Source organism: Hyaena hyaena, unplaced genomic scaffold, assembly GCF_003009895.1.
Source record: "Hyaena hyaena isolate Hyena2069 unplaced genomic scaffold, ASM300989v1 scaffold_686, whole genome shotgun sequence".
NCBI lineage: Eukaryota > Metazoa > Chordata > Mammalia > Carnivora > Hyaenidae > Hyaena > Hyaena hyaena.
The window spans coordinates 729718-743262 of record NW_024081319.1 but is presented as its reverse complement, the minus strand read 5'-3'; the positions used below and the strand labels follow the sequence as shown (position 1 = coordinate 743262).

General features: G+C 40.1%; 1 protein-coding gene across 2 annotated transcripts in view; it reads left to right on the top strand.

Moving 5' to 3' along the window:
* Positions 1-13545, top strand: part of FMN2 (formin 2) — a 367841-nt gene that overhangs the window by 193412 nt on the left and 160884 nt on the right. The window lies entirely within an intron of this gene.

Sequence of the window (13545 nt, the reverse complement as noted above, 5' to 3'; positions counted from 1 at the left end):
GACTGTTTGCATTCACCACCGACTCTAGATAGAAGGATGAAGAAAGAGGAAGCTGCTTCCTCCTGAAGTATCTTTCTTTTCCTTTTTATGACTCAGTGTCTTCCTTCATTATGATGCAGATGGCTTTGCTTATATTAATGTTCGCAGCAGACGTCACTGCCTCTGCTGGGATTCGGCTTTCGCCTTCTCCGATGTGGTTGCCTTCAGGGCTTGTAACACAAATATGTAGTTGATAGTGTCTCTTTCTTAAGGTCAGCCATGAGGGCTTCTTTCTGAAGGTTCAGTAATGATTTCGTTTCTCACATTATAAGCTTTGTAAGTGTTCTACTATATGTAGAACACTCTGGCACGAGTGTAGGATATAATTAAGGCAAGATCCTATCAGGCTATTTAAAAGTCTCCTTGGTGGAACATAGCACAGAATTCTGTACAAAAGGAGTATCTGAAATGTATCAAGTGATTTGTATTTATGTTAAAGGGTTCAATCAAGAGGTCAGGTATAGGAGGATTAGGAGGAACTTAATGGAGGACCATGGGGGAGGGGAAGGGGAAGGGGAAAAAATAATTGGGGAGAGGGAGAGAGGCAAACCATGAGAGACTCTTGAATGTTGAGAACAAACAGGACTGATGGGTGTGGGGGGGAGGGGGGTGATGGGCATGGAGGAGGGCACTTGTGGGGATGAGCACTGGGTGTTATATGGAAACTAACTTGACAATAAACTATTTATAAGAAAAGAATAATCAAACAGTACTTTATATACTTGTGTAGAGAGTGGGGAAAGAGCTATTAAATATCTTTTAAATATGAAAAAAAAAAAAAGGTCAGGGATGTCATGAGCCATGGTACTTAGGGAGTGTTTCAGAGGTTACTTAGGCTGCAGCTTGAAATTGCTATTTTGGCAGAGTTAGTGGTTTGTCCACACTGTCCACACTTTGTGACTTCCCCTCTGTTCGAGGTAGCCATTGGAAAGTGTTCTGGCCCGTGACACAGAAGTGGGAATTTGCTAAGGATTCATACTTAACAGGCATTGCACATACTTGTTGCTTTCCTTTTTTCTCCATTTTGTCTGGAATGTGAAAGTGATAGATGGAGGTATGGCAGCAGTTTTTCTACATGAGGAATAGGTATTTAAAGACCATAAAAAACTTTTTTTGGTCTGTAAGCTTTTTAAAAACTTGGTAAATCACAAGGGATACAGAAATGCTGATGCATAGGAGCACATGCACCCCAATGTTCATAGCAGCACTCTCCACAATAGCTAAAACATGGAAAGAGCCTAAGTGTCCATCAACAGATGAATGGATCAAGAAGATGTGGTTTATCTATACCATGGAATACTACATGGCAATGAGAAACAATGAAATCTGGCCATGTGTAGCAACATGGATGGACCTTGAGGGTGTTATGCTGAGCGAAATAAGTCAGGCAGAGAAGGACAAATATCATATGTTTGCACGTATAGGAGGATTAGGAGGAACTTGACGGAGGACCAAGGGGGAGAAGAAGGGCGGAAATGGTGGGGGAAAGGGAGAGAGGCAAACCATGAGAGACTCTTGAATGCTGACAAAAACTGAGGACTGATGGGTGTGGGGGGGAGGGGGGGATGGGCATGGAGGAGGGCACTTTGGGGATGAGCACTGAGTGTTATGTAGAAACTAATTTGACAATAAACTATTTGTAAAAAAAAAAAAAAAAAAAAAAAAGGAAAAGGCCACATATTGTAAGAACCCATTAACATGAAATGTCCCAACTAGGTAAATCCATAGACATATAAAGTGCGTTAGTGTTTGCTCAGGACTAGGGTCAAGGGCAGTGGAGGATGATAGGAAGGGTGGACAGGTGGCTGCTAGGGACTCAGGGCTCCTTCATGAGGTGATCAGAATGTTCTAAAATTGATGTGGTGTGAGTTGCACAACTCTGTGAATATATTGAAAACACTGAGTTATGTACTTTAAAGTGTGAATTGTATGGCATGTGGATTATATTTCAATAAAACTATTCCAATAAAAATACAAAAAAAAAAAAAAACTTGGTAAATCAATGTTAACCTATCTCAATTTTGTTTAAGTCCTTATTTACTCAGATATTCTTCTTTTACAGTTGAAAACTTTTTCCCCCATGGAATTATTTTATTTTTAAAATTTTAATTTAATTGATTTTTAAATTTACACCCAAGTTAGTTAGCATATGGTGCAACAATGATTTCAGGAGTAGATTCCTTAACGCCCCTCACCCACTTAGCCCTTCCCCCCCCCCCCACAACCCCTCCAGTAACCCTCTGTTTGTTCTCCATATTTAGGAGTCTCTTATTTGTCCCCCTCCCTGTTTTTATCTTATTTTTGCTTCCCTTCCCTTATGTTCATCTGTTTTGTATATTAAAGTCCTCATGTGAATGAAGTCATGATATTTGTCTTTCTCTGACTAATTTCGCTTAGCCTAATACCCTCTAGTTCCATCCACGTAGTTGCAAATGGCAAGATTTCATTCTTTTTGATTGCTGAGTAATACTCCATCATATATATACACCACATCTTCTTTATCCTTGCATCCATCGATGGGCATTTGGGCTCTTTCCATACTTTGGCTGTTGTCGTTAGTGCTGCTAGAAACATTGGGGTGCACTTGCCCCTTCGAAACAGCACACCCGTATCCCTTGCATAAATACCTAGTAGTGCAATTGTTGGATCGTAGGGTAGATCTATTTTTAATTTTTTGAGGAACCTCCATACTGAGTTGAAACCAATTTTTAATGAGTGCAAATGTGTTTAGCACTTTTGCCATATTGTCAAAATGGCTGATTGTCAAGAGTATATTCATATTTCAGATGTCTTTGTTATACTCTAACTAAATGGCTGACATTACTCCCTAGGATGGTCTAAAATGAGCCAAACTTTTAAGCTGGGGGTGAAGTTATAAACAAGTTATACAAAAACATGATGAATGACATTTCCCCCCCCCCTCATTCAGGCCCTGCGTCTTCGTTTTACTTCCTAATGCAGCAAAGGGTTTGGAATTCAGCTATTATTTCTCTTTAATTCCACCAGGATCCAGTTTACTCCTCTTAAAAATATCATTCCCTTTCCCTACTGTACTCAGTGTGTGTTAATCACACTTGCACTTCTTCATCCACCTATAGAAATATTCCTCAACATATTGTTACCTAAAAACCTTAAATCTGGTTGGGTAAGAAGAGGGAAATATTTCTATTATGAGGCAAAGACCTACAAGAGAAAATAAGCTGAAAAACGCTTTTAAGTTACGGTCTCCTAGTTTCAGAGTCCCTGAAGTTTTAAAAGTGCTTTTGGTGGAGTAGGCAATCTCATGAGTGAATTTTGTGAACACAGAGATCACCCGGGGCAGGGCTTCCGGCCGTGCTCGCATAGGAGCCACATGCTGCATATCTGGCAGAGTATGGTCAGAAGGGAATATGTGGCATCTAGTCCAAAAAACTGGTCAAAACTAATTATTTTCTCCAAAACTCCTATTATTGGGACGTTGGCCTTCCTGAACTGGTCTAATGTTCTTAATGTTTTATCTTTTAGGTCAACTTTTAGGAAACACTCTCACATTTATTTCCCATACCTTCTATTGAATGTTTCTGCGATGTTACCATGTTTTTATGTTTGAGGAGCCACTTCCCTTTTCCAGGTTGGTGGGTGTTGCAGTGATCTAGGCAGCAGCTGGGCGTGTCTGGGAACAGGGTGGCAGCAATGACAGTGATGAAGTCATATCTGCGTGTATTTGGAGGATGTATGATGTATTGGATGTGGAACGTAAGCAAGAGAAAGGGGTTAAGGATGGCCCAACCAGCAGGTGGGTCTCCATCATGTGAAGGAGGGGAGAGTGCAGGCAGAGTAGGTTAGGTCGACGTTTCCAGTCCAGGTGAGCAGGCTGTGTAGACTGTTGGTTCTACGAGACGGGGGGGTCAAGAAGGAGGTTGGAGGCTAGAGAGGAAAATGTTTCAAATCCACCATAAGACTATAGGAGATCAGTAAGGATGGGATTGTAGATGGAGGTGGGAAGAGGTAAAAGGATCAAGCCCTGGGACCCTTCAGTAATAAGGGGTTGGGGAGAGAAGGAGCCAGATAAGAAGAGTGAGGAGTGGGGAGCACTGTGAGCACGAGGAAGAAGGGAGTGGCATTCTGGAAGCCAGATTAAGTATGTGTATCTGCGTCAAATGCTGCTGAGGTTTTAGGAACGCGCATTTGGATTTCACAGGATTGAAATTACTGGTGACTCAGTAATCAGAGCAAAAACCTGAGCAGTGGGATTAAGAAGCTTGGGCAGAGTAGAATGTGAGGACAGTGGGTGTTGGCAAACCTTAGGACGGTATGGAGTTCTGTGTGTGTGTGTGTGTGTGTGTGTGTGTGTGTGTGTATGTGTGTTTCCCTCCCCTGTTTGGTCTCTAATATCTGTGTTAGAGGCATTCTGTAGATGACTTGGTCTTTGGCTCTCCTGGCTTAAAAGTGGGAGAGGCAAAACTAGTGAGAAGCTGTGAGCCCTGTTATACAGCTTTTTGGCTTTGAGTTGACTGTATTATTATCTGGGTACTTTATTTGTGGGGTGACCAGCGAAATCTATTTCTCTCTCTTTCTTGCTTGCTTGCTTGCTTTCTTTCTTTCTTTCTTTCTTTCTTTCTTTCTTTCTTTCTTTCTTTCTTTCTTTCTTTCTCTCTCTCTCTCTCTCTTCCTTTCCTTTCCTTTCCTTTTTCCTTTCCTTTCCTTTCTTGTTTCCTTTCCTTTTTCCTTTCCTTTTTCCTTTCCCCTTTCCTTTCCTTTCCTTTCCTTTCCTTTCCTTTCCTTTCCTTTCTCCTTCCCTTTCCCTTTCCCTTTCCCTTTCCCTTTCCCCCTCTTGGAGTGGTAAGATTCCCCAGAGACTTCTAGTTTCTGGCCTGGGAGAGCAAAGGTCTGTCTGGCAGTTTTCTGAGCCCCAACTGGGGATGAGGGCTGGCTGGAGGCGTGGGGTAGGGGTATTCTGTCTTCAACACGGCAGGCCTGACGTTGTGCCCATGTTTTCAGTGTAGTGCTGTGGTGCGGTTGTGCTTGTTTCCCTTCCCTCTTCCCAGAGACTTTGTTTTAATTTCTCAAGAAAAGAAACCTGAGAGACCTGGGGAGGCATCTTTGGGATGGAGACGTAACTGACAGACGGACACCATTCGCCCAGAGCTCCTTGTTTCTGGCGCCCTCCCCCCTCCGTTTTTACCCTCCGTTGGACCACTGTCTGGTGCTGCTGTTTCCCTGGCCTTCTGAGTTGGTTCCCACAAACCACTGGATTCATCATTTGCAGGTCTGCTAAATCAGGTGCAAGGACTTTCCCTGTTTTGTTGCTGTACTTATGAGTTTATATGTTTAAAAATCTCTTTTCTATAGTTTTAGTGGAACTTTAGGTAAGAGCAGAGATGAGTGCACATGTTTCCTCCGCCATCTGAGGCAGAGAAGATTGTCATCGATATATGTGCCTCACAGTTCGAAGAACATGAAGCAATCTGAATGCTGTTAGGATTTATACTTATTATTATTCATTCACTATTATTCATTCACTTTCAAACTCGGCTACTTTGAGGATCTTTTCCATTATTTGTCTCCCCTTTGCACAAGTGCTGCCTTGCATTTTCACTGCATTAGAATTAAGTGTCAGTGTCTTTGCACTTCACCAAATTGTGATCTCTCTAGATAGAGGAGTGTATAACCCCAGATCTCCAGTTTATAGTGTATTTACAAAAGAGATAATAAAAATTGTCAGATAAAGTGAATAGCAAGTACCTCTCCCCCAAAAAGGTGAATTTTTTATTTCACTGAAATGTACAGTGAGGTAAAAATCATCTTCACATGTGTCCTTTTTCCTGATATTGAAGTGTAATGATAAGTTGCTTGCAGTTCCATAAAGAGATCTCAGAAAATTTTGGTCCCAGTGGCTGGGACATGATGGCAGGCTTGGAACTATTTTAAATGAGAGATGCTTCTGATCGCTGTTATTTAAGATGAATTTCTACTTGAACAAAGGTCTTTGCTTCTCAGCAATTTGCGAGGCTAACTTCATCTTAGCTTTTCCTGTGGCTTCTGAATTCCAAATGGCGTAAAAAGATGGTTTCTCTAAGCTCTTATACTCTTTCTTACTATGTCAGTGAGAAGAGGGCATGAACTGTAAATACAGGCTGACTTGCACTTATTCTGTGTGTAAGCTTCTGCTGACTCTGCTCCCTTCCCATTTACGTTCACCCAAATCAGTGTTGATAGTTTCCCTGTGGGTGAGATGTGTTTAGTCTCCCATCCTACTAACTGTACGAGTGGAACTGTCATTTTTTTCTTTTTGCTGAGACTGTTTTCAACCTACTTTGTCTAAAATCTCTCAATTGAAACACTGATTTGGAGAGATATTAGTAAACTATTTCTCATGTAGGATTGTTAAAGGGTCCATAATAACAATAAACACAACCAACATTTTCTGAGTGTTTGCTACAGGTATAGCACTGCTTCTAAGTGATTTACTTGAATAGTCTCCTGCAAGAGTCCTATAGGGTGGGTGCTTTTATTTGGTCTCTTTTGCAAATTGCAAGCAGATTGAGATACCCATTGTTACACAGATGATAATAAGTGGTGTATTCCACTGCTATTTGTCAAATCATGATATCACATCACATATTATTATCTTTGCATTTTATCTTCTTGCAGTTTGACGTCATTAGAGTGAAGTTAGTTGTTTACAAAAGGGCAGCCAGGGTGAGCTCAAGGAATATTTAGTTTGTCCAGTCAAGTTAAAGGTACAGTTAATTTTCAGGAATTACTAACCTCAGCCTATTTCAACCTTTTGACCTTCAATGAGGATTTTTTTCCTAGTCTCATATATACTGGGTTTCTTCTATATATTGTGAAGTTCACAACGATAAATTAGGTATGATCATCTAATTGTAGAAGGAAATGCCTGTCAGTATACTCTGGTGTTTCTGTATGTCTGTATATCATGCCTCATATAAACTGGTTACTAATGAGACTACAAGGCTGAGCTGGTTTGACAAACTGCCTGTATGAGGAGTCAGCTTTCTTCTAGTGCATTTCTTCTTCCTGGTGAATCATGATGGCTCCACATTTCCTGTGTGCTCTTAGAAAGCCTGATAGAAAAACAAAAACACTGATATAATTAATACATGGCAGAGAATAATAGGGAACCATAAGCTGACATCTGAAATCCAAGGAACGAAGAACCAGAATTCTCCATCTCCTGGTGTTCATGCTCTTGTGTAATCTCCATCCCTCGTGTGTGGGCTGGACCTAGAGACTCATAATGAATGGAATATAATGGAGATGATGGGATGTTACTCCTAAGATTAGGTTACAAAGAGCAGGTGGCCTTATCTTGCATACCCCTTCTAGATCACTCTGAAGGAAGTGAACCCCCTTCACTCTGTCTTCTTGCAAGCTTCCCTATAGAGAAGCACATCTGGCAAGAAACAGGCCCACAGCCTCAGTTTCACCCAATGGCCAGTGAGAAGCTGAAGCCCTCAGTCTGAGGAACTGAATCCTGCCAGCAGCCATATGATCTTGGGAATGGATCTCCCTACAGAGTCTTCATAAATCTCAGCCCCAGCCAACACCGTGACTGAAGGTCTTAATGAGAAACCTTGAGGCAAAGGTGCCCAGCTCAGGTGCACCTGAATTTCTGATGCACAGACAATATCTTTGTAGCTAATATGATAGTATGTTTTAACCCCCTACTAAGCTTTAGTGCAATTTGCTATGCAGAAATGGTTGACTAATAAAGCCACTTGGTAATAAACACCATGAGGTTTTTGATGACTTTCGTGGGTCTCTACCTCCAGTTGAGCAGGTCATGTGGGAAGGAGGAATTGAGGCAGGAGACCACGAGGGGAGTGAGTGTTCAGGGCTGATGGGGGGAGGGGCCCATCAAGAGCAGTCCTGAGGCTGTTCTAGTCCTATCCCAGTGTGGAGATCCCAGCTTAAAATACAGAGTGAAGGAAGGCAGGGCCTGACAGTGTTTCCTGGCTTAAAATATTGCATTCAGTAGGAGTAATAAAATCACATTGAATTTCACCAAGAAATGAACTACTTTATCTGGCTGCTCAAAATATATGACATCTATACAAATTTGGCTAATAGGTAATGTTTTGTAAACTTGTTTTCCATGAGTTTCTTTTAACAGAAACTCTTAAGATATAGTACTTTCCCTTTTGTGTACTTTTTTGGTTAGAAGCACAGAGACGAGGTTCTTGTTAAGCAGAAATTCAGACATATATGTTCTATTGCAGTGTAGTCTGAGTGACTTAACACCATAGTAAGTTAGAAGAAGCAACATGTACCACATTTCTGGTGCTGAGGAAGGCAGATAGCTGTTAATAGCAGTGCCCAGGGAATGTGATATGGGCCTATGACCATCACTTGTTTGTGTGTATGTGTGTACAATGTCTTGTGTCCAGCATATAGTCATTTCCCATGTTAGGTCTAGAATTCTTTTTATGTAATGCAGTATCTTAGAATCAAAAGGAAATAGATATTTTCTTAGCATAGTTTCTTTTGATACATTTTTAATGTTTATTTGTTTCTTTTGAGAGAGAGAGGGAGAGAGTGAAGGAGAGGGGGAGGGACAGAGAAAGAGGGAGAGAAAATACAAACCAGGCTCTGCAATGTCAGCTTAGAGTTCATTGCGGGGCTTGAACTCATGAACTGTGAGATCATGACCTGTGCCAAAATCAAGAGTCAGGTCTTGGGGCGCCTGGATGGCTCAGTCGGTTGAGTGTCCGACTTCAACTCAGGTCATGATCTCACAGTTCATGGGTTCGAGCCCCACGTTGGGCTCTGTGCTGACAGCTCAGTGCCTGGAGCCTGCTTCTGTGTCTCCTTCTCTCTCTGCCCCTCCCCTATATTCTCCAACCCCCACCCCTTCAAAGTAAACATTAAAAAATTAAAAAAAAATAAGAGGTCTTAACTGACTGAGCCACCCAGGTGCCCCTGTTTTGATACATTTTTAGTATCTTATGTTAAATTGACTGAGACAATAGGCTATTTCACTCTTTGTTTTGTATCAGCATGTTTTTTTTATTTTTTATTTATTTATTTATTTTTAAATATTTTTATTTATTTCTAGGAGAGAGAGAGAGACAGACAGCGTGAGCAGGGGAGGGTCAGAGAGAGAGGGAGACACAGACTCTGAAATAGGCTCCAGGCTCTGAGCTGGCAGTCAGCACAGAGCCCGACGCGGGGCTCGAACCCACTAACCGCGAGATCATGACCTAAGCGAAAGTCGGACACTTAACCCACTAAGCCACCCAGGCGCCCCTGTATCAGCATGTTTTAACGAGAAGTGCATTTGATCTCAGTGAATGTGTATCAGTGGAGTTCATTAAGAAAAGAGCTATGATCTCAGCCTTTGATTACTGAAAGCAAAAATTTAATCCTGAAACTAATTTTAATCTAACACATTCCCATCTCAATCTCCAGTTTCTAACCAATGTGTTGACAGATAATACATTTTAAAATTAATTACGTAAATTATTCCATGGCTTCTTCAATTAGACTTTTTACTATAAAATTGCTTATATTCTCTACATAATAAACATATACTACAGACAAAAGTTATTATCCCACTTGATAAAACCTCAGAGAAGCTTAGTGTCTTGATCAACGATAACACAGCCTGTTGGTAGAGAAGCCAGAAATAGGACCAAGTTCTTCTACTTCATCACCACATCTTTGACATTTTATAAAAGTTTAGGCTTAAAAATTAAAATGCTACCCATTTTGGTCTGGAATGATTATTAGCACATGGTCATTTATAGGTTTTTTAAAGAGAGTGTTAAAAACCTCCATATGTTCTAATCCTGGAAACCAGTGTACTTTACAAATAAATTAATAATCTTTTAATACACAAAAAAGGCCAGAGTGTCCACTCAACACCTTCTTAGCCTTCGCATCTTTCTACATAAAAGCAGAGCAGATGCTTCTTGGCTAAATTCAAAATAGCATTTATTTACATATGTTTTATGGGAAAGCCATTAAAAATGTTTGGTAGACCTGCAGGGGAATGCTGGGTGGGAAAGGCGATGAGTCCCAGACAGTGATGACTGTTCCTGAAAGTCTTACAGCAATTAGTTTAGGGAATGAGTGCGAAATATTTGGCTTCTGATCTGAAGTGTCCTCATTTTAGCACCTGGTGGAATCTTAGAGAATAAAGGAATCTGAATTAAAGATTTGTCACTGAATATCCTTCCAAATTTGGGGTTTATTTATGTTCTGAACTCTTAGTCTTATGCCTGCGAATTTTCATGTCAAGTACCAAAGAGCATGGAGAGCAATACCAAGTAGCCGTGAGCCAGGCTGTCAAGTAGTTGTAACTGGTCCTCATTCAGGTGGGAGTGCAGCCCTTAATAGATGCAGGTGGAATTTTTATTTTCGGTACATGAGGGCACAAAGCACATGTAGAAAAAAAGAAAGTTGTTTACCTTTGGATTAGATAATAACACTTAATTAAAGCCAGAAGAGTTGAACTTTTGTGAAAGCTTGAAGAGGGAAATAACATTAACCAACAGCACGCCAGATTCTTTTACTTGTTTCCTCCTTCGGTCCCCGTGAGACCCAAGGCTTGCTAATAGTTTCTATTATTTTCTTTCCCCTCATCCCTGTCCACCATTAAGAAGCTAAAATTTGTCAAGTTAAGTAACTTACTTGAAATAATGCAGCAGTGAAGAAATTTTTTAAAAAATATTTTTATTTCTAGGAGAGAGAGAGAGAGAGAGAGATAGAGAGCATGAGCAGGGGAGGGTCAGAGAGAGAGGGAGACACAGACTCTGAAATAGGCTCCAGGCTCTGAGCTGGCTGTCAGCACAGAGCCCGACGTGGGGCTTGAACCCACGAACCGCGAGATCATGACCTAAGCGAAAGTCAGACGCTTAACCTACTAAGCCACCCAGGCGCCCCAAGAAAAATTTTAACTTAAACCCAGTTAAATTCTATGTTTTATGTTCCTTCCACAAACATAAACCATGCCGTAAAATTAGGCTTCCCTTTTGGGGGAATAGAAGAGCTATCACCTAGATACAATCTCAAAAAAGGTGTTTTCCTCTCAAAGAAGGCTGAAATTTTGCAAATGGAGTCAGGGGGTTTTGTGAGGCGCTTTTTCCTGAATATTTTGCAACCTTAAAACATGTATTTCTATTTCTATTTCCATTTCTATTTCTATTCTAGTTCTACTTGTGAGGCGCTTTTTCCTGAATGTTTTGCGACCTTAAAACATGTATTTCTATTTCTACTTCTATTTCTATTCCTTAGCATGTCCATACCTAGAAATCCGATTACAGTGGTCTCTGTACATAACCAATTGTCTGCAGCCTTTTGAGGCTGAGTAATCAATCATATCCAAAAAGCTGCAATTTCAAATCATTGTTACTGAAGTAACTGTTAACCAGTGTAATAAGGTATTATGGTCCCTGAATGATAAGAACATTGTACTTTTATCGACTACCTGAGTAAATGCTTTGTTTTATTTCCTTGTTTTTAGAATTTTATCAGTTGAAAATGCACAATCTACCTAATCACAGATTTTAAGGTTTTGCTCTAGCACTAGAAGAAACTGCTAAACACTTAGTAAAATATGATTTTAGTCTGATTCTTGATTTCTGAAATGTTAAAATTTGATTTTTGGGATGAATTTTATAAATGTTTAGTTATCTTTTGAAGAGAGAGAGAGACAGAGAGAGAAAGAGAGAGAGAGAGAGAGAGAGAGAAAGAGGGACTGTGAGTGAGGACTCAGAGCAGAGAGAGAGCGGGGGAGACACAGAATCCAAAGCAGGGTCCAGGCTCTGAGCTGTCAGCACAGAGCCCTATGTGGGGCTCAAACTCACAGACCGTGAGATCATGACCTGAGCCAAAGTCGAACACTTAACTGACTGAGCCAACCAGGCACCCCTAAAATTTGCTTTTTAAATTGAGTAAATATAGCACCTTAAGTAACCTTAACCTTTCCCAAATTACATCTTTTGCCTTTATTTCCCATCTAGAACTTATGTCTTTGAATCCATTCATCTGCCAGTATCTAGTCTCTAATATCCAGCTATACACACATGACCACATTGCTCCCTCAGAACTACAGTTCCCACCAGATTGTGTTATCATCTCTCAAGTGTAAAGCTAACTAAGAGAAAATTGTGTGGAAAAATAATAACAGTGTTTCCTTCCATGGTGATTTCCTGTGGATGACTAAAAAGTGAGGTTTCATGGATTAGGAACTTTTGAGGACTTGCTTAGGACCATACACCTATGGTTAGGTCCACATGGCATTTATTAAGATATTCTTCAGTGGCTGACATTGCATGAGATACACAGATGAGAAACGTCAACATGTATGTGAGTACAATTTCATGTGGGGAACACTTGCAGGAACAACATGTTTTAAAACAAGGATAAACTCAGAGGACAATTGTATCTTTTATGAATTTTGACTTGAGTATGAATGATTCTATTGTGTCTTTACGTCATTCCAAGAATTAAATCTTACACTAAATTGACCACTGGCATTTCTTTCATTGTTTTCCTATCACTCTTTTGCTGTATCACCAGAGGAATGCAGAAATACCGGATTATTATCTAATGAATTCCAAAGTCAGAGGCCTTTGGATTCATTGTAAGACTTTCTTTAAAGGCTAGACTCTGCCCAAATCCAAAGGGGGTAATTCCATCCATGAATTAGCTATCTTTACTTGGATTTTACGTATTTTGTTACATTATAGCCGTATTACCTCCAGTAAAAATCAGTTGTTAATCCCTTTTAATTAATTTCTGAAATATAGTCAGAGTTAGTTGGGGTATGTTTTTACTACTTTGAGCCATTAAACAGATTGTGATATGTTTGTCTTATGTGGTTTAAGGAGTGAAAAGATTTTTCTGAGAATTTTAATCAAATTCTTAGGTTGATATTTGAGACATAATTTTTTGGAAATGGAGATAGTAGAATATTATTAGGGTGGAAGTATCATATTCTACTTACTATGATCTTTGTTGGTGAATCTGGGCTCTGTTCCCAGCTCCAAATAGAAATGCTAAATTGTCTTGGTTAGATTTCTCATCCATCATATGCTTCAATTTCCCACTTGTCTTTTTAAATTCTTCCTTGGGATTTTGCCAGAGTCAACTAGAAAATGTCTCATGTACTTTAGGCTTTGAGAGGAAAAGACACTGTAAAATGCCTCAGTTATCAAAATAAATCTAACCAATTTGTGATTATCCACTTTGTGATTTTTCTCTCAGAAATCTTTAATCCCATAGGAGCTTCACTGGCTACTTGGCATAGATCTGATCAGGGCAAATTCACGTCATTTCTAGCTAACGTGTATGTAGGTAATGCAGAATGCTTTTGATTAACCTGAATTTGCCCAAACTGAGTTATAAAACATACTGACTCCAAAATCCAGCATGCTTCTCAGGCCAAAAGAAATGTATTCAGGAACATATTCCCAGTTTTTTATTATCCATTCCACTTCTTCCTTGTATAAACATGGGTAGTTTGTACATTAAGGATGGATTTTTAAGTGCACATCT